Source organism: Felis catus, chromosome B4 (genome assembly GCF_018350175.1).
Source record: "Felis catus isolate Fca126 chromosome B4, F.catus_Fca126_mat1.0, whole genome shotgun sequence".
NCBI classification, from domain to species: Eukaryota; Metazoa; Chordata; class Mammalia; order Carnivora; family Felidae; genus Felis; species Felis catus.
In genome coordinates this window covers 57,695,785-57,721,784 of record NC_058374.1, presented here as the reverse complement: position 1 = coordinate 57,721,784, position 26,000 = coordinate 57,695,785, and the positions used below count along the sequence as shown (strand labels likewise).

At 37.1% G+C, this 26,000-nt stretch overlaps 1 protein-coding gene across 23 annotated transcripts in view; it reads left to right on the top strand.

Moving 5' to 3' along the window:
• SOX5 (SRY-box transcription factor 5) overlaps positions 1 to 26,000 on the top strand; it is a 1,017,940-nt gene that overhangs the window by 257,946 nt on the left and 733,994 nt on the right. For 19 of the 23 annotated variants that reach the window (XM_045062619.1, XM_045062611.1, XM_045062623.1 and 16 more), the window contains one exon: positions 22,690 to 22,786. The exons of 2 other annotated variants lie outside the window; for them this stretch is intronic. The gene's annotated coding sequence lies outside the window, so the exon portion shown is untranslated. The remainder of the gene's footprint in view (positions 1 to 22,689; positions 22,787 to 26,000) is intronic. 2 more of the 23 variants (XM_045062628.1, XM_045062630.1) reach the window with 1 other exon arrangement.

Below are 26,000 nucleotides of genomic sequence, written 5' to 3'. Positions count from 1 at the left end.
AATATAGTAAGAAGCAATGACATTCACTAGGGATAAATTCATTTTCTTTTTCTGAAATTAATTTATTAAATGAATCATGTCCATGAGTCAATTGAAAAGGCATATCAAGAAAATCACAAGTGCTACCACATAAACTCTCTAGTGTTTGTTTATTTTGAATTTATATAGCATCTTTTCTCTGGAGATTTGAAGATGCTGTGCAGAAAATTTTAAATCTTTTAAACAATAGGCAGTAAGTTGTAAAATATGAACCCCTGATAGATTATAATCTCTAAGGCTCTTTAATGTACCCAGGTATAAACACTTGGCAGTTACAAAAGGAAAAATACTTAAAATATGACATTCTCACCTGACTAGATACCAAGAATAAGAGATACTTTGTATAAATCTTATTCTTTCAGACTTAGGTCTATTTTTTGTAGTTATTTTGACATTTCAAGTTAGGGATTTAACCTCAGATATGAAGCATTTTGTAAATTGCTAAATTCCCTTTTACATTGGAGAGAAATTGAGAGTCAAAGGTACCCAGGGCAATCATTGAAATGTGATTTAGTCTAGTATCAGTGCTAGGAGACTATTAAAGATGGTACAAGAGGGGTGTCTGGGTGGCACAGTCTGTCAAGTGTCTGACTTTGCCTCTTGGCATGATTTCACGGTTTGTGAGCTTGAGTTCCACATGGGGCTCTCAGGATGGAGCCCACTTTATTTTATTTATTTTTATTTTTTTAATGTTTATTTATTTTTGAGAGAAAGCGAGCGAGAGTGTGAGCAGGGGAGGAGCAGAGAGAGGGAGACACAGAATCAGAAGCAGGCTCCAGGTTCTGAGCTGTCAACACAGAGCCCAACAAGGGGCTTGAACCCACGGACTGTGAGATCGTGACCTGAGTTGAAGTCGGACGCTTAACCTACTGAGTCACCCAGGCGTCCCAGTATGGAACCCACTTTAGATCCTATGCCTCCCTCTCTCCTTGCCCCTCCCCGCTTTCTCTCTCCCTCCCTCTCTGCCCCCTCCCTGCTTTCTCTTTCTCTCTCTCTCAAACATAAATAAAAACATAAATTTCTAAAAAATAAATAAAGATACTACAAGGAGATAAAGACACTCGAATCATAAAAGTTAACATGATACCTCTTTGTGTGATGCAATAAAATGTGGGTGAATCAAAGTACTTCCCTCATCGTATTTTTCTGAGATTTATATGAAAAAGTATATGTTAAATACTCAAAATAATGTGTAACATGTAACAGCTGCTCTATTAGTGCTATTAATGCTGATGTAGTACAGCGACAGACTATTTGAAGAGACTGTTTTATCTAGCTAATTTTTTTACCTTATTACTCATTTCCACAGAATAAAATATCTTGACACTATTTTTTTTTAATATTAAGAACACACATACATTTTAGTAGTCTTGAAATTGGAACAGAATTTTGATAATGTCCTGCAAGATCTTTTAAACTCCAATTCCTTCTAACTTAAAATTGCCGCTATTGAAAAAGTTGTTTTGTTTTGTTTCAATGTAGTGTCACGTTAGCTGACATACAGTGTAGTCTTAGCTTTAGGAGTCGATTCCCCTGACTTATCACTTACATACAATACCCAGTACTGGTCCCAACAAGTGCTGTCCTCATTTGCTCATCACCCATTTTCCCCTCCCCGCAACCCCAGGAGTAATGTTTCATGGAGGGTGTGTGGTTAATGGCTCCTCATTGATAGTGAACATGCCACATATATTTGAATCTGTCATCCCAAAGCCATGTGGGGGTGAGAATTTGAAGGAAATAGGGAGTGGGGAAAAAAGCAGGAAAGAGCAGTGAGGTCTGGCTGAAGGAGTTTTATACCTGCACCATGTTCTCACTGGCCCCAGCAGAGGGTGGTGACTTAGCAGGGGGTGCACTATGCCTTTGTGCAATTCTTTTCCTTGGGAAAACATTCTGAGCAGTCATGCACAGTTCCAGACCTACTGACGCTGTGTTTGCACAGTGCCCTTGTTCCTGAAGTTCTTGCCCTGATCTGAAGCACTGGGAATGCGGTGAGAATAGAAAAGAGTCTTAAAAGGCATCATACTTTCTTGGCTTGTGGAGTCATTTGCCTGCTACAAATTTTCTGTTCATGATGTCAAGTGGTTCTGTAGGTTTAGCAATATTTAAGGGAGAGCAGAGAGATCTTACCTATTTGGTTTAATTGATTTAGCCTGTGGTCACCTGTAGTGGTTAATGACATCCTATTTACAGCTACCTGTGCTGGATTGGTTTTTAGCTCATGATGTGTGGAAAAACGAAAGAACAGCTTGTTTTACTGGGAAGAAAAGAAGCTTTTGAGAGTGGGAGAGCTGAGGAAGATAAAGCCCGGCACTGATTGTTTTGAACAGAAAGACCTGGTGATTTAAAAAACATAAGTGCTGTCCTCTGAAATACACATCATGTTAGATCAGCCTCCTTGGTAATAAGCATCACTCACTGTTTTGAGATTTTGACCAAATTATACTTTGGATCCACAATTTTAATTACAAGGAAGAAACTTAAGCAGATGAATAAGAAAGAATAAAAACTATATTTTAGTCTCATCTTAGTTAAAACTGTAAAACAATTTGCATAGCTACCTTTATGTCTGTGACTGTTAAATAGCAAAAAAAATATTATTAATTCATTGACTTGTCTGGAAGTTGGAGTGACAGGTAAAAATGGGGATTAACAGCAGGGCCATGTTGGTGTATGTGCGTTTGTCTGTGTGTCTGTCTGTGTAGGCCCATGTGGAGTGAATGGATGTCCAGGTGGCAGAAATTATACTATCTAAGAAATAAAAAGGTTTAGCATTTTTTTAAACTGTTCTTTCTTAAGATGACAATATCTGATGAGTACAGATTTGCCTTCTAGAGCTGTGAAGTGATAATGCCTTAGTTAGGAAAAGAAATCTAGAGAACATGTTGGTTGCATAGGATAGTGATTTCACGTTGCTTTTACTGCCTTGTCATTTTACATGGTTGCTACTGTCAGAAAGTTGGATCATCAAAAATCACAATGAGAATGCCACAACTGTTGCTTCTCAAACCTTCAAAAGATATTTTCCTATTTATTCATGAGTTTGGTATCATATTTAAAAATCCAGGTCATGCTTGTAGCTGACAGCCGGATCAAAGGTGAAGGGAGAAGGTAGCGTGCAGAGAGCGCCGGCCCAGGACCTGATTGTTGTAAATCGCGTGTTGGTCTGTTGAGAATTCTTATGTCCCGACCCAGGACACAGTTTTTGAGAGGGGCACCGTGGGAGGGGCACTTCAGTGTAAAAGAGTCTTAAGTGTGTGTGACTTCCCTGACGTACAGTGGGATGATCTCACAATCATGTTGTAACAGTCACTTTTCCCATTAAATTATTTTGCCGTGCTGCTACTGAAAGCAACGGATGAAAAAAAGATGAGGGAGGTGAATTTGGATGATCATATCTTAAAGAAATGAAATCGACCTCTAAAGAGATTTCTGCTGATTCAGAAGCTAAATGTCCTGTGATGAAGTCTCAGATAAAGTTTTGTTTGCTGTTCTAGTGAAAGATACTATGAAAATTTTCAGCACCATCTTAGGTTAGGTTAGTTCTCAGATTTCATTTTCCCTTAATCTTTTGTTTTAATTGTTTAATTTGAGAGAGAGAGAGAGAGAGAGAGAGAGAGAGAGCAAGTGGTGGAGGGGCGGAGAGTGAGGGGGAGACAGACTCTGAAACAGGCTCCAGGCTCTGAGCTGTCAGCACAGAGCCCGACGCGGGGCTCGAACCCACGAACCGTGAGATCATGACCTGAGCCGAAGTCGGATGCTTAACCCACTGAGCCACCCTGGCATATTTCCTTTATTCTTTTCATAAGTGGCTCATATTTCAAAGAGGATATGTATCCCAAAATAATATACCAGGTAACAGAAAGCTTATATATTAATATTCGTTAACAAAATCAGTCGGCCTCATAGCACACACGGGTCCTGATTCATACAGGAGGAAGGCAGCATATGAGATGTACCAAATGAAAAGTGCCATGTTGAAACCAGTATTGGTTTCACAGAGCAAAGGACCCTTTAGTGAGCGTAGATGATGCAAAGAGTTTAGTATTTACACATTTCCCTTTAGATTTCTTCAAGCTAGATACACCATGCAGGCAGTTTTACATTTCAGGGTTAAAATGTTTGGGGGATGTCTGAGATAGCTAGCACATGAATCATTCTTCCACTTAATTCTCTATGTTGCAACAAAGGCTCTGAGTGGATAAATGTGCTTGTTAACCCAGGGAGAATTGGAGGAAATGCGTTTGTTAATTGTAGAGGAGGGTGCTAAGATCTGGGGTCCTCCAGCAATAGAGAGGGTAATTAGTAAGGAAAAAACTTGCTGCCAATAAAAGAAAATAAACAGGAATGTGAGCATGTCATATGTGTTGTCATGTGTATGCATACATAATTTCTTTTACTTAGAAGTTTGTACATATATATGGGTGGATATATACATTCATATAGACATATACATGTATATATGATTAAATATATCTATATTAAACCTTTGGGGGAGATTTGTCATTAGTCATTGAAAAATCCTACAAGCTTGAGAATGTTTGGCTCTTTCCCATACTATACTACACTGTGTCAGTGGAGTTCCATATTTTACCTTTTGGGGATATAAGATGTGATGTTTTCTTGAGAAGGAAAGAACACAGAGAATGTAGTGAGGGGCAGTTGTGAGACCAACAGCCATGTATCCTTCAGTTTCCAGATGTTAGATTTCCCTGATTTGATCATCACCTGCTTCATCCCTCTGCCAGGTCAGAACTAGGTCGTGTTCAGGAAGGTCGCTTTATTTTCAGGGAAACGTGGTTGCTTTCTGTAGGATGCAGCCCCCGAAACAATCTTATCCATCCACAGATATAAAAATGTACTGTTGTTTCCCCTTAGAGCTTTTGTTAGAGATGTCAGTAGCATAGACTGTTTAAAATGGTTGGATACTGTGCATTTGGATAACTCCATTTCTCGTGCCACAAGTGAGAGGCAGAAAGTGTGAGAGGAACTCTTTTTCTCAGAGTGTGAAGACGTGCTTGGGGGCATTCACATTTGCTTATGAGATAGTCCCCTCAGGGTTCAAGAAGCAGAAGTGAAAAACCAAAGGGCTTTCTCGAAATGTTTCTATGCTTCCATGAAGAGGATATTACATTGGATATTAATGTTAGTTACCAAGGAGAAAATCAGGTAGAGAGAGGAGAAATATAGAAATAACTTTTTCCTGGTGCTGTTTCCTCAGGATGCCTTTTGAATGTTTAGGAAGAAAACCCCATGAGTTACTGATGAGGCAGCTGTAAACAGGGGAAGTGACAGATGTAATGAAAAAGTCTCAGGGACTGTCCTAGAAGAGGTCCCAGCACTGGTTGTGTGAGCATTATTTACATGAAGATGAACAGATGGATACATTTGATCAAATTCTGTGGGGTCCCTACATCAGAATTCTGTTTAGCATTTTGAGTCTGCAGTTCCAAATGCATGTATTTCCTTTTTTTAAAAATTTTGTAATGTTTATTTATTTTTGAGAGAGAGAGAGAGAAAGAGAGAGAGAGACAGAGACAGAGAGACAGAGAGAGACAGAGAGAGAGAGAGGGAGAGGGAGAGAGTAAGCACAATTGGGGAAGGGGCAGAGAAAGAGGGAGACACAGAATCCAAAGCAGGCTCCAGGCTCCAGGTTTCAGTCTCTGAGCTCTGAGCTGTCAGCACAGAGCCGGACAGGGGCTTAAACCCACAAACCGTGAGATCATGACCTGAGCATAAGTCAGATGCTTAACCCACTGAGCCACCCAGATGCCCCCAAATGCATGTATTTCTAATGCAACTTCTATATCTTATTTTTTATGGGACTTAAGGTTGTCAGAATAATATTAAAAATGGCACTTTACCATTTAATGTAGCTATTTCTATTCTGTTACTATTTATTGTTCTCTCATGGTGATTTATTTCACTAGACAATCACAAGAGGTAAGTTAGATGTGATAATTTATGCCATTTAGGGAAGAGACATGTTAAAGAACTTACATACACAACCCAGGTCTAATAGTAAAGTAGGAAAGTATAATTCAGTTTTCAGGAACTGGGATCAATATGCTGTATCAGCAGGGTGGTGGCTTAAAAAAAAAAAACAGAATGAAAGTAGAAAATCAGTACAGTCCTGCCAGTGCCTATTTTGGTCTACAAATGCTTGCCTTCTGGAATATTAATGCATGTCTCTAAAGTGCATAATCCATGAAGTTTCTTCCTCTTTCCCTTTTTGTTTTTGTTCATAATTGTTTTAATATTTTGCCATTTAGCAGTTCTCAAGATATTCATATCCTTTTTCCATCTCTGCTGGTGCATCCACAGGTATTTGCACATGATGCTGAAGATTCATTTTGTAGATACAGCCTTAGCCATGTGAGTTTTAAAGAGTTGTTATTGTAGATTTATAGAACATAATAGTTTATGTTAACTGATTTAACTGATGGCCAGTTTGCCACCTGAAACTTAAGGTCACAAAAATTAAAAAGTTTTGATGAAGACCAGAGGCAGGTTAACCTTGAAGCAAGCGAAGCTTAAGTTCATTCCATGGCTCTGGTTGAGTCCTAATAAAGTGATCACATGGGCATGTGTTTTCATTAAATTTGCAAAAATGATTTGTATCCATACCTATTTGTATTGCAGCTTCCTCTCGGTCACTTTTTGCCTTTACCTATAGTGTTGGAGTGGTGTCGGTATTTGAGGGATCATATGAAAGGAGATCAGTTTGGAGATAACATGAGTTTAGGCTGAGTGGGATACATGTATATCATCCAGTCATTTTCATCTATGGTTATGTTATTAGTAGCTGTGCCAGGATGGGCTTGGAATGATCCTGCTGTTGGCTCATCTGACAGTGTAAAGAGTGGCCCTCAAGCTTCAGGGCCAGAGTCACACCATGTAATGAACATCTCTTGTGTCATCAGACACTGAAATTATATAAGTAGTGGAAGAGAGACTGGGTTTGAATGGATAGAGCCAGAGCTAGCCTCTGGAAAATTCTTCCAAATCCTGTATCTCATAAGAAACTTGAGAAAGGTTTTCCAAAATTTGATATGGTCTGAAAATTTTACATTACCTTACCAAAAACAAATTGGAAAGATGAAAGAATTTTTTCAACTTTCTCTAACAACAAGTACAACAACAAAATTCTATCAACCCTACCACTGGAAAGATTAAAATATCTTGTCATGTATCTCTAAATCTCTCTATAAAATTCTCTGTGTACATGATTCTCCTCCATACATAAAATTCTCTCTATGAAATTGTGATTAGATATGAAAAGGTCATAATTCTGTATTTCTTTAAAGAGGGCATCCCAAATGCTGTAAGTTTCAGGCCTCGCAAAACTTGTATCCTCCCCTAATGTGGACACATTTTACAACAGTTGGATAAATGCTATGTATCTAATGGTCCTTTTATTGGTTTAAAACTGTGATGGGAGGGGCGCCTGGGTGGCTCAGTTGGTTAAGTGTCAGACTTCCACTCAGGGCATAATCTCACTGTTTGTAAATTGAGCCCTATGTCAGACTTTGTGCTAACAGCTCCGAGTCTGGAGCCTGCTTCAGTTTCTGTGTTTCCCTCTCTATCAAAAAAAAAAAAGAAAAAAACATTAAAAATTTTTTTAACTTTCTTTTATTTCTTTTGAGAGATACAGAGACCATGCGAGTGGGGGAGGGGCAGAGAGAGAGAGAGGGAGAGAGAGAGAATCCCAAGCAGGCTCCGTGCCACCAGCTCAGAGCCTGACGTGGGGCTCGAACTCATGAAACTGTGAGATCATGACCTGAGCCAAACCCAGGAGTTGGATGATAAACCGACTGAGCCACCCAGGCACCCCGCAAAAAAACAAAAAACAAAAAACAAACAAAAGCAAACAAAAAAACCCTGTGATGGTGGTGTCTGGGTGGCTCAGTCGGTTAAGTGTCTGACTTCGTTTTGGTTCATGTCATGATCTCATGGTTTCGTGAGTTTGAGCCCTGCATCGGGCTCTGTACTGGCAGATTATAAAAATTATAAAAAACTGTGATGAATAAACCATATTTTCAGGTATTTTTAAAATACTGATAAGCATTTGTCACATAACTAGGGATTTGTTTGAATTAATAGAATATGCAAAGTGTTATTCTCAGTAGTTTTTTTAAAATCCTCGTCAAAATTTCATTTGTGCAGCTTTAAGTGGTTTGTCAAGTGATGAAATCACAAGCACTAGTTTCCTTTTTAGTCAAATTCTGTTGAACAGTTTTTTTTTTCACTCACCCCTTAAGCGATCCCTCAGTTTGATGAAATTGAATAATACTGATAATACTGATGTCAGTGATTCTGATCCTGGGCTATGATTGATCTTGGTAATTTGTCCCCATTGCTCAGTTCTGGCTCAGATAAGAACTGGAAATCACTTTATTTTGAAATGCAAGAGGCTATTAGCCCCTCTTCTCCTTAGTTCCAATCCTCAGGTGCACCTCTACTAGGATTTCTTCAGTAGTCAGCCTATCACAGTGCCTTGAATAGAGCAGGCACTCCCTAAATGTCTGTTGGATGAGCAGTATTTTATCTAGCTGTGTGTTATTGCTACCTTCCCCTCCACTAGATCTCTGGTAGCTATAGAGCATATTCATAGCATATCCATCTACATTTTTCCCAGCAACCATCGTAGTGTCTTTCATATGGTGGTGGTGATGTTATGCTTCTAAATAATCAGAGTCTGGCCAACCAGGAATATTGTGGTAACAGTTTGGTCTTTGGATAAACACTCCTTGTTACCTCATTTCCCAATTCTGAATATCTACCAGACCGTACTGAATCTCTCTCAAAATCTATATGAATGTACTATATCTGTAACTTTGTTGCAACTGGGCTCATCTTTTTATTGAGCATGATTCCCTTGATTTTCTTGCTTCTGCTTCTATATGCACAGTTTATGTGAATAAGATGAACATTAGCAGATTTATCTACATCTCTTCATTTCTATTCTACAGCAATAGCCCCTTAGAGTAATATCTGAAGTTATAGTAATTTTCTTCATATCAGAGAGTTTCTAACTATGTTAATGGAAGTTAGACTGGCTGCAGAGACATTCGTGAGAACTACCTATGCGGTAACATTTAAACAATTTATTTGATCTCTCTTTAGCTTACCTGCTCATGTCTTTGGAACATTGATGTTGACCTTGTTGGAACTTTGTCTATAATCATGATAAGTCCTTCAATAAAATCTAATAGAAAATGACATTTAAATTTCCAAGTGACTTATTAACCCTTTGAATACTTTATGATGTGTTATGCTCATTTTAGCAAAGAGATACTCTTATTACACTATTTTCATATATTATTTCCTTGGATGCCCGATGAGAAATGACTTCATGTTAAAAAAATAATAAAAGAGATAAAATAACAGCATAAAAAGTAGATAATCCTGAGCATTGCTTATTTCCTAATAAAAAGTGAGACATAATCTTTGAGGGCAGCAAAAGATAGTGAACATTCATCAGCCATCAGATTGCAACCCTGTTTTTCAAAGCATCTTTGTGATTTTGCCCTGTGTCTGGGCTTCCATTTCCTCACAGGTAAAATCAAGAGATGGATTACCTCTGCTTGTTCACCTGGCTTACTCCTAATCATCTTTCAGGATTTATCTCAGTCATTTGTTTGGGAAGCTATTGCTGACTCCTAGGGGAGGCTAGGTGCCTTCCCTATGCATACTCCCTCAAAGCCCTTAAGGCATTCTACTGAAGCTATCTAGTTATTAATTTCTCTCTCTCTCTTTAAGACATGTGCCTTTCAGGGGCAGGGATCATGTCATTTTGTCACCACTGTGTAGCTCAGAGTGGAAGGCAGAAAAGAAAGGTGATTAAGGACACAAGCCAAATTCATATCCTAGATCGTGTCTCCAACATTGATTATGTAGACTTGGTCAAATTACTTAATTTACATGGAACTTTGTTCTGTGGAATGAGGCTAATAATGGCTGCCTTATCAGTGTTACTGTCAGAATGAACTTAAGTGATATTTTTAAGCTCCAAACAAAATGCCTGGCATTTAGAAAGCACTCAATTAATGCTATGACTACTATTATTGCTGAAATAAAGTGTGCATCGTATAATGTGATTTTTAAGGTACTTTCAGATACTAGAGTCTATGACCATCCCATTCTGTTTACTGACTAAGAAATAAAGATCGCTTTAGCCTTCTGATTTTGGATATGGGGACAAAGTGGCCGTCTGTTAAAATGACATGCTTACTGTTGTTTGTGTGCATTGTTAAGAACCATGAAAGGCCTGAGATTTTTACTCTTTTTGCAAGCCAGTACATCAGCCTACTTGCCACAGTTTCATGGATGCTGGGAGAAGACAGAAAATCTTGGATCAGTGACAAAGTACAGCTTATCAGTCACAGTAATTGTAGTAGCCAGAAGATTAGCATTTGTACAAGTTCCCTGAGCCCTAATTTCCGTATGGTGAGACAGAGACAGCCTGAGGATGCTTACACTTCAGAGGGAGAAAACCTGAGCTTAGGGAACCTGACTCTTTTATATCAGGCAACAAACATGCCTGACCTTTGCCACTAAGTGAGACATTATCCTTATTACCCTGGACAGTAAACAAACCTGCCTTAGTTCTGAAGGGAGACACTATCTTTGATTTTCTGTATACAAATATCCTTGAAAAGGTGGTTCCAAGGAAAGGTCATTGGTGCCTTCACTCAGAAGGAAACACAAGAGACAGAAACCCACAGAGAATGGTCTTTCAACCTGGAAATTTGTATTTGTAGAGTGTGGATTTGCCACTTTCATCAGATTCCTTAAAGGGATATGTGAACTAAAAAAGTTTGTCTCTAAATCCTAATTCACTATTCAGACTGACAGCGTATTTGAGAACACAAAAGGGTAAAGAGTAAGGAAGCAAGATACCACATAGGAGATATACCATGCAGCATTTTTATGATGGAAGCAACTTGCTACCCCAGAATCAGGTCTTTTATTTGGCTCTTATTAAGACTGAAACTTGGGGCACCTGGCTGGCTGGTCATGCTGGTCAATAGAGCATATAACTCAAACTTGGGGTCATGAATTCAAGTGCCGTGTTGGGCATAGAGCTTACTTTAAAAAAAAAAAAGATGGAACTAAGTCCAAAGATGGCACCCTGGACCTTGCCCGATAGGGGATAGAATTGAGAGCTCTGGCTTTAGTGAAGAATGTGAACAGGGTAAGGGCAAAAATTGACAGCCTTTTCTGCAAAGAGGACATTACTAATTATTATAATGTTTATTAAAATAATTTGCCACATTAAAAAAAAGATAGCCAAATTCACTTTTAAGATTAGATATGCATTGTTGGGATTTTTTGGTGTATGCTATACATAAACAGAAAAGTCAAAAGTTACTCCGTTAACTCAAATTTCCATTTTCATTTCATATTATCAGAATGTGTGCTTCTGACTGTCCCTATTTGCATCACTTTATTTTCAACACTCTTAGAAGCAAAGTGTTATAAATACCATGACAAATTATTATGATCCATTTATCTCAGTAATGGTGACCTCTGTGTCACTTGAACCACTGCTCAATGTATTGTCGAACAGCAAAGATTAAGGCACAGGGCATTCTGTGGAATTAGTGACTACCCAAGAGCTTATAGCCTTATGCCAAACCAGTCATTAGTGCTCAGCAAATGTTACATTCTGAAAACGTTATTATGATTATGTAACAAAAATAAGAGATAAAAACAGATGGCTTAAATAAAAATACTGCTAATCCAGGGGTTCTCAACCTCAACACTACACTTTGGGCTGGATAATTCATTGTTGTAAGGAGCTATCCTGTGTACTGTAGGGTGTTTAGAAGCATCTCTGGACTGTACCCCATTAGATGCTAGTAGTATCCATTCTCTCCCCACTCCTCACACCCCTCCCCCACGCCCACCGCAGTGTCACAAACATGTCTGCAGACAGTACAGTGCAGTGCAAAATGTCCCCTAGGGGGCAAAATCACCCTCCATTGAGAAACACTATGTTATTCCCAGTTTTAAAAGTGGGAATACTTGGTCAATGAATGAGAAAGTAAATACAGAGTATAGAATAATCCTGATAAACATTCACAGCTTCAGAAGTAAATTTATGCTTCCATAGTTTGAGGGATTTCAAAATGACCCCTCTGCCGAGTCCTAAAGTACTCCATGGGATTTGTTATAGATCATAGTGGACAGGAAAAAGAGGGGACTTGGGTTCTTGCCTTTTTTCCGCTGCTTTGTGGTTTTGTGATTTGGGATCAAGTCATAATTCTTCTGAGTTTTTTTAATCTGTAGAAGAGGGATCAGCCCCTGACATACTTACCTTTGAGAATTGCTGAGAATCCAATCAGACAGTTTATGTGAAAATGCCTTGAAAAGTCATCTAAAGATGTCTATAATTGTTAGGATGAAAAAATAAAAATAAAAATAAAAATCACTTTAAGAATTTCTCGAAAATCTCAGAGCATTCCTTGAAATAACTAGAGGAACCCTGAGGCATTGCAAAACAGGATTTAAGAATTGCTTCTTTTGAAGATGCCCTTTAGTCCTGCTTCACTCACTTTTCTGTGTTCTTGTTTGCCATGTGCTGAGGGGTTGGGACAGACGGCGCGGTTGAAGGAGTAGTGGAAAGGCTTGGCTGACAGCAAGGAAGCAGTACTCAGTGTTCAAAAAGCATAAGTACTTTGTTTATATTTCCTCAGGAACTAGGAAGTATCTATAAATTAAGTAACTAGAGACTTAAAAAAATAAAAAATACAGTTAATATTGTAAATTTATTAAAAGGAGATATTGCTGATTTAAGCAATCATATATCTGACTTATGATGTTATGTGCCTTTTATTGACTAAAATACTTTTGTGAGTTTTTTAATAATAGCTTTATATTTTGTATAATGGCTTTATCTTTTCTTGGTCAAAAATGACTATCCTTTTTCTGATGCCAAACCTTTTCAATACAGAATTGCCACAAACTTTTCCCCTGTTAAATATTTAATGCTGGCCTTGCTTGCCTGGAATTACATGAAGATATATACTTGAACTTGGAGAAATAGGATAATTCTCTCAGATGAGAATGGATCCTAAAAGCTACCCAATGCAATATACCATTCAGTTCAGAAATCCTGTTCTCAGGCCCTGGCAGATGCCCTGCAGTCTCTGCTTGGGCTTCTCTACCTTTCCTCAGTATAGAATATATATTTGGAAGATTTTGCAGATGAGAAAACCAAAGCATTCATAGCCCATGCCACCGTGTCCAAGATCACTTGGATGACAAGTTGCAAAGCCAGAAAGTGACCCATTCTGTTGGAATCCAGGGCTCTTGCTTAAATACTCAATCATTTATCTGGCTCTGCTCCAACTAATCCTGCTGTTGGACAGCTTTAAAAAAAAAAAAAAAAAAAAAAAAACAACGTTGTTTTTCACAATGTCCAGAAATCTACCTCCACATAACCCTGCTGAGGAAACAAAACTCAAAATGACCCCTTGTTCTTTTGTGTGGACCATGGGACAACATATCCAGTCCACACTTGACCAAATGGCCTTCAAATCCTTTTTTGTACCTAATGATTGCCCACTCCCCTTCTCCTGAATTTGATCTTTTTCAGGCTGACTGTATCTTCTAATTGTACCTGACTTAGCACAGTTGTCATACATAGAATATTTCTGGTTTACTTTTTCTGGGTGTTGAATACTTACACAGTTTCTTACCTATAGGGTAGGAACCAGTTCTGAACCAGTATTTGAGACAATTGTCTTATTGGTCATTGGTTTTACCTAACTCTGATTCAGACACTCTATGCTTATCAACTGTGCTTTCTTTTCCCTGCTTGCCCCATCTCATTCTTTGCTTACACTGTGATTGCTGCCACTAAAAATCACAAAGTATCATGAACTATCTTTAGTCTCCATATTTTTATAACAAGCCTTGAGATTAAACTAGATGAAAGTGTAGCTTGATTTAAGTCCATCATTTCAATTTTAAGACCTTCTTTTATGTATTTTAGAATTTCCTCACAGATTAGAGTTCACATTTGATAAGTATGTCTTCATCGAGCTAAATGATTACTGCATAATTATTCAAGTGTTTTGGGTAAGTTAAAATCATAAATATTATTTGTATCCTTTCCCATTAATTATTAAGCACATGTCTGTTTCAGAGAATTTTAATCTATATGTTTGATTCATAGTCCCGTAATTTTTCAAAGTGTAATTTTGTAAGAGCCATCTAACATAAATCATTTTTATGGTGTGTGTGTGTGTGTGTGTGTGTGTGTGTGTGTATGTATGTATGAGTGTGTGTGCATTTGTATTCATTCCTAACATCAGAAGGTCATGTTTTGTTATGAATAAACAAATGCCTGTATGTTAAACATGTCTTGTCTAAGACATAAACTTGGTAAACTTGTCTCTGCCATCTACCATTGGAAAAACGTATTTTCATGACAGATTGAGCTACCTCCTTAAAATAGCCTGGGCAGATTCCCATGGTGTTAGGCAGTGGGTAGAATTTCCTGGAGCAGTAGTAGATCGCTGTTGCTCTTTCATTGGCCCACAGATTCAGACATGGCAATAAAAAACAGGGTATCAATAAGTAATTGACAGAAGATACAGAGTAAGAATAGCTTATCTGATACATGAATACATTATGAATGTTATATTTGGAGTACCATACTTCAGGCATGGCAAATATTGGACCAGCATGTTATTGAAAAGGTTCTATGCTTTAGGTGGCCTTGACTTGCTTCTAGGGTGCTATGAATAAAGGATAAATAATGGTTCTGACAGTAGGTGATAAGAAGTGGAGTAAAATAATAATTCTGTATGGTCAGGGTCTAAGCAAGAAGACAGAAACCACTGTGATTATTTTAAAAGGGGACATGTAATATTGAAGAATTGTTACACATTTATAATGATGAATTGTAAAAGCAACCTAGAGATCAGGAACAGCAAGAAGCTGGGAGCCAAAAGGCGGGAAGCAGGGTTACCAGGGTTACTGGATGGAGTCTGAAACAATGGGGACCTGTCTGGTAAGAAGTAGAGCCGAGTAGAGAGAGGGCTTCTGCCTAAGACACCTAGTAAAGCAGAGGAAAAGCAGGAAAATTTCAAATAGCAAAACGTTGATAGATGTTGAAACTTGGAGATGGTTCATGGGTTTGTTTTACTCATGTCTCTGTTTAGAATGTGTAATTGTCTATTTAAAAAAAGGGTTTTTTAAAAAGTAAACGAAGGAGAGAGAGAGAGCCCAAGGTGCATTAGCTCATGTACACACACACACTCGTGCACACACGCACCCATGCACATGCACATCATGATGTTTATACCTTACATCATGTTCCAGTCTCCTTCCAGAAACTGAACTCACCTGGAAGCCAACTGCAGAGTAGTCTGGGAAACTTGTCCTACTGGGATTAGCCCATGTCAAGATCAGCAGGGCAGAAGATGGGAAAAGAAAGGATCTAAAGCAAAGAGACTGGCAGATCCTCACCCAGGACAAATGAGGCAGTGACTTTCTCCCTGCCATCTACACAGAGTCCTAGATAGAACTTCCTGTTGCTTACTTTGATTTTTCTGAACCCCTCAAATGTACCCTCTATCTATATCTGACTTTGTTGCTATGAAAGTGGGATTGGAACACACAGTTTGATTATTTGACTCAGCTTCTGCTACATTGAATCTTTGGACACTGCAATGTCCATATAACACACCAGTTGAAATCTTTACCTTGCATAGAGAGTAAGGAATTGGGCAAAGAATGATGTAATTAAAACTTTGGCCTGTTGCATAGTAACGGTCTTTGGCACACATTTATTGCATTTAATTAATAATAAAAAACATACTCACATTTTTAAAAAATTTATGTAGAAAGAAAGAGTGTGTGTGAGCAGGGGAAGGACAGAGAGAGAGAGAGAGAGAGAGAGAGAGAGAGAGAGAGAGAGAGAGAGAGAATCCCAAGCAGGCTCCACAGTGTCAGCACAGAGCCCAATGCGGGGCTTGATTCCACAAACCCTGAGATCATGACCTAAGCCAAAAATCAAGAGTTGGACATTTAACTAACTGTGCCACCCATTCACCCCAATACTTGAGTTTTTATATGTTCAGCCATGAAGACTGAAAATTAAAACAGCAAAATGGGGATATATGTAATTATTTGAATTAACATATAAAATATTACTATCATATTGGAATATATCTGTACTGATTTTGTATTAATAAGTGAGTACTTGATTCAAAAATCTCAGAAGGTGGGATTTTTGGTTTTTCTTTTTTTGAAGACAGTGGGTTTTTATAGTAGAAATAACACTTTTCTAACCAAGAAAACTATAAAGTCTCTTTTAGGGCATCCTGTATGGTTGTGTGGGTAATGTACTTTCTGAATGGCCCACCTACGAGAGCATCTTTCTCTTAGTCACACAAAGATAATCAGTCTGCTAACAATAGGCCTGATCTACCAACACTGATACTATCAGGGGAAAAATATTGCAAGCAGAAATTTCATGGCCTTCACTACAGAATTTCGTCTTTTGGTATCCATATCAGGATTCTAAGAGGCCCTCTTGAAGAATATCTTGGCTCTGAGCAGGAGAGAGCTACATGCTGACTTTAGATATTCAGGTTTGCCTATTTGCATTTAGCCCAAGAATATTTATTTATCTTTACTCCTTTCTTGTTAATATTTGTTAATCCTTTGTGTAATAGTAAAACCTTCAATTATATAGAGATCAAGATAGGGATCAGAACGCGTGTTTCTATTCCCAAATGATTAAGACTATGGCATATTCTCAGTGTACATGTATTAATGTGCCCTTATATTAATATATAAATTGCGTATTTTACAGAAGCTGAGGTATTTTAACAACTAGATTAAAGAAACTCACATAAGTCCCAATTTAAAAATTTTAAAATACAGTGTGACTTATTTATACAAAGGCAAAGCCATCTACACATTGAGAAAGCGATTGTCCAATCAGGTCAAAATGGATAGGTTTTGAGGAATGGATGGCAGTATTAAGCAGCAGTGAAGCTTGCAGGTGTTGGCATCAGACTGGATCAAAGCCCAGACCTAGCACAGCCTTAAGTAAACTGGTCAAGTTTTCTAACCTTTCTGTTCCTCCGTGCTATGAAATGTACCAACCTATAGAGGTTTCTGTGAAGATCAAGTGTAATGGATCTAAGCGTGTAAAGCCCTTCGAACAGTGCGTGACGGCACTTAAAAAAAAAAAAAACTCTTATTATTAAAGATCATTTTTATTAAAAAAATGCCAACTTTTTTCTTTAGTTATCATTTGTTTTCATGTTCAAATTAGGGGGATACTTATTTTTCCTCCTAGACTTCCTTACCATTGCTGCTTCTCACCTTATTAGCCCATTACCTCTCTATCTTGATGCTCTGAGAACTATTCTTGAATTGTTCTGAGATAAGGTTTTTTTTTTTAATCCTAACATCTGGGCATGTAGATGTTTTTATCTCTTGTTTGTATATTCCTCATTTACTCCTTTTTTTCACATTCCTAAAAAAATCCTACTTATTGGTAGTGTATATTCCCTTTGTCTGAGGATATTAGAAAACAAGGCGGCAAAGTGCAGTGGAATTGAGATTTGGCTATGTATCTCTGTAGCTCCACCCAGTTTTAAAGTCTTTGAATCTGAAATTGAAAATTCAGAAATTTGAATGGGTGATGCACTTGAAATCACACAGGAACACGCTTTTTCCCACACCCCCTTTCGGGGTGTGTGTATGTATGTGTGTGTTTACTCAGCATGTGTATACTTTCTACTTTCCCATCTGCCATCTGCTTTAGCACCAGCCTCGCTAGCTGTTCTGTGTCCAGAGTACTTTAGCCTTTTCATTATGGAAGAGAAAAGAAATGAACTAATATGAGAAAGAAAATCCTTCCACCAACCGCTTCCACCTCGCTTTTTGTTTTGTTGTTTCTAAGCAAGTTTCTTGCCATTTACCTTTGCATTTGCATTGCTTATTGATTGGCAATTTTAAAATTGTTTATTGTGCTCTTTTGTTTCACTGTTCAAGAGCTAAAACAAAAGCTACCAGGCCCTTCGAGGTACACATTTGCATGCGGTGAGCGTTGCCCGAGGAAAAAGTAATTGCTAATGCATATTTATGTGGCACAAATTTGCCATTTGTTTATGCATAAAATTATCAATAGTGCAGGGCGGCCCAGCCGTAGAAAATGGTGACCTTTTTAGCTTAATAAATAGAAATCAGCTGTTATTGTGAAGAGATCAGCCATTTATTCTGTGTTGAGGGACATTGCCGGGAAAATGCAGATTGGGGCTGGCAATATCATTAAATGGAAGGCCAATGACCCTTTCGGTAGAGTCTATTATACTTTATCTAATAGGGGATAAATGGCTCTGGTTGGCAATTGGAATAAAGAACAACAGTTTTTTTTTTTTTATTTCAAACTGTAATTTTATAACTATATGGATTTTAAGCCAGTAAAACTGAACAGGGAATCTCAGTCTGACCTGTTGCTAGAATTCTCTCAAAAAGTATCTGTTTTCAAGTTGCTTTTCTTGTTCATTATTCTTTATTCTGATTTGTACCCATTGAAACAGAGTAAGTCAAATGATGTTTTTTCAGGAAAATAGATCTTCCTTTAGTTTTCAGTTTTTAGCTTTCTTTTTCCTTTCTTTTTTACCTTTTTTTTTTTTTGCCATACTTTTATCTTTGAATTGCAGGCATCTGTGTTTTGCAGGGTTGTTCTATATTTGATGTCTTAAAAAATATTAAAAGTAGAAGATACTCTCTAAATAAAGTTACTAATAGATTATAAGTGGAGAGTTTTTTATTAAGCTAAACATGATACTTTCTAAATGATAATAATGGTATTTGAAGCAAGTATGCGGGTCCTTCGGATTAAAGACTATTCTGTAAATATAAAACCTTCTCATTAGTATATATAGATTTTCTTAATATATAAAAAAACACAACAGAAAGTCATGTATCTTTTTTGGTTGTTTTACTGGTGCATCTGATGGATGAAATGCCCTCAGTCTCCCCAGAGCTCATTTATGATTGTGGTTTAATGTGGTGTAATCTCACAATTATGTTTAGTTGGCTAACATCTCTTTAGTACGTTATGAGCACTTCTGCCTTTCAGGATTTTTTACCCGGTTTTTTCAGTCATTATAGAATTCACTCTTAAATGGAAGTTGCGTTTGTTTGGTTTTTTTTGATAATATGTAATATTGGATGCACTCAAACTTTTATGTAAGTTGTGAAACCTGATAATGGAACCGGAGACCTGCAAACCCCGCCTCGGAACATGGTAAACTCTAGGAGGCTACCTCCATGCTCCTCCCTGATTGTGTTTCTGCATGCAAGCACGCCTCACCAGGTTTAAAGTTTTTACAGTAGAGGTTTGCAGCCACCAATCTTTCCCTCCTGCTGCACTTTAGGATGACAGTGCATTCTGCAGCATGTCACCAGAGTGACTGAGTAACCTTTTACTGGCAGAAATGGGTCTGTTGTTCCTTTTTAAAGTAGAGGGTGTAAATAGGATTCAGACACTAGGGTACATTAGTCCATAAAATGAATATATTTTTTATGTCATTTATAAGGTATTGATTTTAGGTCCATTAGATTCACAGTCCCTAGTGGGAGAAAAAACAATGATTGAATGGGTAGGTTGGAATTCCAGAAGGAAGCACAGCAGCAGTGATTAACCCCTTCTTCTTCAACTCCCTGCCCCTATTATTTAACATGGTGGAGTAGCCGAGAAGGACTCTGAGGGAGAGGGACCGTTTGTTATCTGTCTTCTGTGCGCTTTACGAGGGTTCACAAAACAAATTTCAGCTGGATTATTATTGTCTCTGAATGTGATACAGCAGATCAGTCTGGGTTGTTAAGAGTTGCCCCCATTTTTGTATAAGATTAGTTTTTAAGTTGATGAATGCATTTTATTTTTATAAAACCTAGAGCATAAGTATTAGTAATTTAAGATATTGTTTAGGGAGATTATAGAATACAAAGGAATCAAGCTTACATTCTTTTTAAAGAAAACATTTTTATTCTCAACTCTAAGAAAGGAGAGTTCATTATGGCATCATGTCAGTTATGCCCTTACTTAGGCAAGTTTTAAGTAATATTGGTGAGAATGGCCATCAGAGTAATGTTTTAAATAGGATGTTTCCTGTTCCACAAATGCATAGAAAATTATTGGTTTATACAAGCCTCTTTTCTGATAAAAGGATGACTGAAATATCATTTCACTTCTATGTGCAGAGCACTCGTAATAATTCTAGTCAATTTTACCCAACTAATGTTACAACCACCTAAAAGGAATTTGCTCTTAGGTTGGTTTGGCAGTTACATTTTCATTCTTATACATGAAAAAAAGTTACAATATAGGTAGGAAATTTTTAAAAATTCTAATTATATTTCCAATCATCTGGTGTAGTGATATGTTATGGTTGAATAAAATTATGCCAACTAAAGTCTGACTTTCTCAAAAATTGACCTGACATAATATGGTATCAACAAACATTTTGAGAATTTTATATTTTAATTCAAGTTTGTCAAGTTCTGTAACAAAAAATGTAAAAATACAGGCTCCCTCTTGTGGGTAAAATTACCACCTGTATATTTTTGTGTTGCCAACATATAAGATATGGCAAAATTTCTATTTCATTTTTAAGTAAATTCTACTCTATAATCTATTTATTTGGTCAGATGTGACATTTCACTTCTTGAAAAAAAGTAGAGTTTGGAATACTTTTTTAGTAAATTTTTTAATGAAAAGAAATGAGTTTTTTTTAATTAATGGACTATGTATAGACAAGCTTTATTTTACTGCAGCAGCATAATTTCTGATACTCAAAATTTGTAATAACTTTTCTCATTCGGAATACTCTCCTGTGGAATAATTAGCACACTAATGATACAATGTGGAGTCTTTGTCAGTGCGGTGACTTTTGGATTTCTGTGTTTGTAAAAGTTCTGATACTGGAATGAAGTAGAATCCCTCCCTACCCATCATGTTTCACGTAGATACAATATGGTAATAAACCTGCTCAAATGCCATTAATCTTGTAATCAAAACTGAATAATCAATGGTCTAGTAAGAATGAACACTGAAGCATTATTCAGCTCTCTCTGAATTGAACTAACACTGGAGACACTGAGCTGGGGCAGAGGCTGTGGCTACATCACCATATATGGGTTCCCTGCTTTCAGAAGTCTGATTCCTAGGAATTTCAACTGAGTAGCGGAGGCAATTTCCTTTCTTTCTTTCTTTCTTTCTTTCTTTCTTTCTTTCTTTCTTTCTTTCTTTCTTCCTTCCTTCCTTCCTTCCTTCCTTCCTTCCTTCCTTCCAGTTTATTTATTTTGACAAAGAGAGAGTTTGTGTGAATGCCGGAGGAGCAGAGAGAGAGAGGGAGAGAGAGAATTCCAAGTAGGCTCTGTCCTGTCAGTGCAGAGCCTGATGCAGGGCTTGATCCCTGGAAGCATGGGATCATGACCTGAGCCAAAACCAAGAGTTGGAGGATTAACTGACTGAGCCAGCCAGGCACCCCAATAGCAGAGGCCATTTCTGTCTAAACTGGGGACACTGGTAATCAAGCCAGAGCTATATTCACTCATGAAAATGGCAAGAGCAGTATTTCTGAAGCTGAGCTTGGCAGCACAGTCCTAGAGATATATAGCAAGAAATGTGAATGCAGAGATGCCTGAATAACTCTCACTAAGCAGTTATGGTGCTGACTGTCGTTGTCATACATTTGAATGAATGAATGTCATTCATTCAATGTCATTCATTCAATGTCATCAAATATCATACATCTGAATGGAATCAAGGAAAGGGCCTGTGAGGACACCTGAAGATCTCTCATAAATCATTCTAAGAAATAAGAATTTATCTTAATGTTGCCTGACCTAAAGCATCTGTAGGATGTTTACATGGAAATCAGCAAAATGAACAACTTCTGAGGGGATTAATATATATGTGTATATACAAATAACAATATATGTATGTATACAGATAACTATATATGCACATATGTTTTTAGATTAATTCTGGCAGCATTAAGCAGTGTCAAATTAATGCCTCTTTTCCCATAATGATTTTATTATATTTATATATTTTATATACATTTATGTAAGTATACATATACAGATTTACTTTGAAAACCTTAGGAAAAAACCTTGAAAATTCTCTACTTCCAAAAGCTCTATGTTGATACATTTATTAAGATGGAACAATACATTGTTTTTTTCTTAAACGTATTTTTATTAAAAAAAATTTAATGTTTATTTATTTTTGAGAGACAGAACGTGAGTGGAGGAGGGTCAGAGAGAGAGGGAGACACAGAATCTGAAGCAATCTCCAGGCTCTAAGCTGTCAGCACAGAACCTGATGTGGGGCTCAAACTCATGAACTGTGAGATCATGACCTGAGCCAAAGTTGGACACTTAACTACCTGAGCCATGCAGGCACCCCTGAACATTTTTTTGATGTTTATTTATTTTTGAGAGAGAGAGACAGAGTGTGAGCAGGGGAGAGGCAGAGAGAGAGAGAGGGAGACACAGAATCTGCAGGAGATCATGACCTAGCTGAAGTCAGATGCTTAACCTACTGAGCCACCCAGACACCCCATGGAACAACGCATTGGTAATGGTGTTTTATTTTTCTAGGATTCCTCTTGCTGATGACACAATTCCTGTGTGAATCTGTTTACAAGATTCTGAAAGCTGAACAGAGAACTTTGGCACTGCACTGGGTAGGAAAAAGGTATATTCATAAAATACATAATGCACACCTTTGAAAAATCGATTAGTACACTTGCTACTTCACAAAACTGGAAAGTTTATATGCCTTCTCTTATTTTTTTAATTTATAAGTAAAATACATGACGTATGCATAGAAAACTATAGTACATAATCTTTTATATTCAAATAACCGGATTTGTAATTATAATTTGGAAACTCATTATGAAGGTAATGTCTAAACTAGCAGATGATAGCAACATTTCCTTTAGTTTTCTTAATGAGATATACTTTTCTTGAAGTTGTGGAAGCTTTTTGTCTCCATTGAAAAATGGAGAAACATTAAAACATTTGTTCCTGCTTTTTTGTTGTTGCTACAAAGGAAATATTTTGGGTCACAATGGGTAGGTCACACATTTTATAAAAATTTCCATCGGCTATTAAGTACCCTGGGGTATGCTTTTGTAAACACACATACAAAAATGCAATTTTGCTCAGGCCAAACAGATATTTTTTCAGTTTGCTTGGCAGAAATATTTAGTGGGCATCTATCTGTGAGTACATTTATGAAATGCTTGTTTGTCTTTTCAAAAAAAGTTACACTCTGGGAACAGGAACTGAAAGTTTGACCACAGACCCACACTTGATAATCCTTTTATTATCCCCTGGCTGACTATCATGTGGGTGACATCAGAAAAGGTTGGAGGTAAGGGAGCCTTTGTTTAGAAGTTTGTCACGAATAAGATGGAAAAGGAATTCTTTTTTTGTTTTTCCTAAAATGAATTATGGAAAAATAATCTTTTTTGCATAGTGGACTAAAACTTATTCGCTAATCGACTCTTAAGGTCTTACGATTTATGTTTGTAGAACTTCACAATGCAAGCTTATTTGTGAAAACCGTTAGAATCAATTGTGTTGGTTAACTTCTTTAAAAATTAATTGTTAAAACCTAAATAATATCCTTAAAGTATCTATAAATAAGACTTCATATTTTCATAGACAAATCAAACAATATAATATGGAAGAAAGCATAGTGAGTAATGGATTTTTATGCTAACAGAAGTGGAATAGGTCACAAATGGATTATTGCAAATATGAAACTTGTGTAGTTTTACAAGTGAAACACCAATATCAATACAATTAAAAGGCAAGTATAAACCTGGGGCTACTTCTAATAAATATAGTGAACATCACATGTAAACAGGTCTTAGTATCAGAAGGCACTAACATCTTAATTTAAAAGAGAAAATGTAAGGGGGCGCCTGGGTGGCTCAGTGGGTTGAGCGTCCGACTTCTGCTCAGGTCATGATCTCATGGTTTGTGAGTTCAAGCCCCGTGTCGGGCTCTGTGCTGACAGCTCAGAGCCTAGAGCCTGCTTTGGATTCTGTGCCTCCCTCTCTCTCTGCTCCTCCCCCGCTCACGTTCTGTCTCTCTCTGTCTCTCAAAAATAAATAGATGTTAAAAAATAAATTAAAAAGATAAAATGTAAGAACAAATAATTAATGAGGAATACAATTCTAATGCAGTATGCTACTAAGAGAAATGCAGAGTTATGCTCTACTTACTATCTAACCAGTAAAAAAAAAAAACGGTTTGGAAGGATAATGTTGTAACAAGAATGTGGGGAGATGGGTACTTTTAATAATGTTGGGAAAAGGTTATATTTGTTCAACTTTTCAAGAAGTGATTTGGCCATCTCTGATATGAGCCTTAAATGTTCCCAAAGCATTCTACGTAAAATTTCCACTAGTTTGGAAATTATTTGATTATAAGTCATCTGAAATAGTTAAAAAAAAAAAAAAGTAGACATGTGTATTTCTCTTTGCGAAGTCTGTGAAGTCTGTGTACGCAGTTCAGAGCTGGTTGGATGGTTCCACGGTCATGAGGGACCCAGATCCTTCGTCTCTTGCTCTGTTATTCTGAACACGGGACTGTTACCTAGTGTTTTAGAATATCCAGAATTGGTATTCCAGTAATCCTGTCCCTAGGCTAGCAACAAGAAGGAAGTATCAGTAGGAGAAGATCATGCTCCCTCCCTTTAAGGAAATCTTCTGGAAGGTATTAACATCCCTTCCATTTACATTTCATTGCCTAGAATGTCGTCATAACAACCAAGCCATGCTTAAAAAGGCTGGAAAATGTAGTTTTTATTCTAGGAGATAAGTCTGGGGAAGTTATTACAGTGGAAGAATAAGAGACTGGATATTGGGCCCAATTAACAGTATTTGGCAGTTTCACTTCCAGGAATCTAACTTAATGAAACAATTAAAGAAAGAGACAAAATTTATATAAATATATTTGTTCATTTTCATATATTTATGATGGGAAAATTTTGAGATTGACTAAATTATCCAGCATGAAGCAGTAGTTGGATAAATTTGAGTACATTTATTTTATACAGTCAATAAAATATTTTTAAAGAATTTTTAAGGACACACGAAATTATGCATAATACAATATTAAGTTAAACAAGTCAGAATCCACATTAAAGATACATTGTATAAATTTGTGTGTGTGCACACTTATGTACATGCACACACATATACATTCACTTGTACATATATATTGCAAATACATAAAATTGACAGAAAACAATACTTAAAAGTTAATACATCAAATATTATTAGCTCTAGATCATGGAATCATGACCAATTTTAATTTTCTTCATAGTTTACACAATTTTTTGAATAAGTATGATTTGATATTAAAATTTGAGACATAGAAGACATATGAAATTCCAAAAGGCTTATATGTTGCCTAATGTTCCTGTTAATAAAAATACTAAATATGTCTATTCAAGGAGAGATGAAACAGCTTATCACCTATCCTTTTTGACTTTTTCCTGCAGTCAGGTTGCAATAAGTGTTCCCTCTCAGTAGAGCCATTTGGTCACTCAGAAATCTTGATCATATTGCAGCCAACATGGGTTAGGGCAGATTGAGATACTGTGCTGCAGTTCAGTGGTGTGTGTCAAGCACATGGAAGTTGTTGGTAATCGTGCCTATTTGAAAGGCAAAGAGCAGAACATTTAGAGACTTCTCTTTCTTGTGTATCAGTGCAAGAGGTTGAGTGTTGCAGTTCTGGATTAAGAATGTTTCTTTGTGTGTGTGCGTTAAGGAACTTTTAAAAGTGTTATGTTAACTTAGAATATTAAAGGAGTGAGAATTTAACTCAAAGCTAAATGAAAAATCAAATTAGAGAGCAATTCATGAGAAATCCTTTGCAGAAATTAGAGTGAG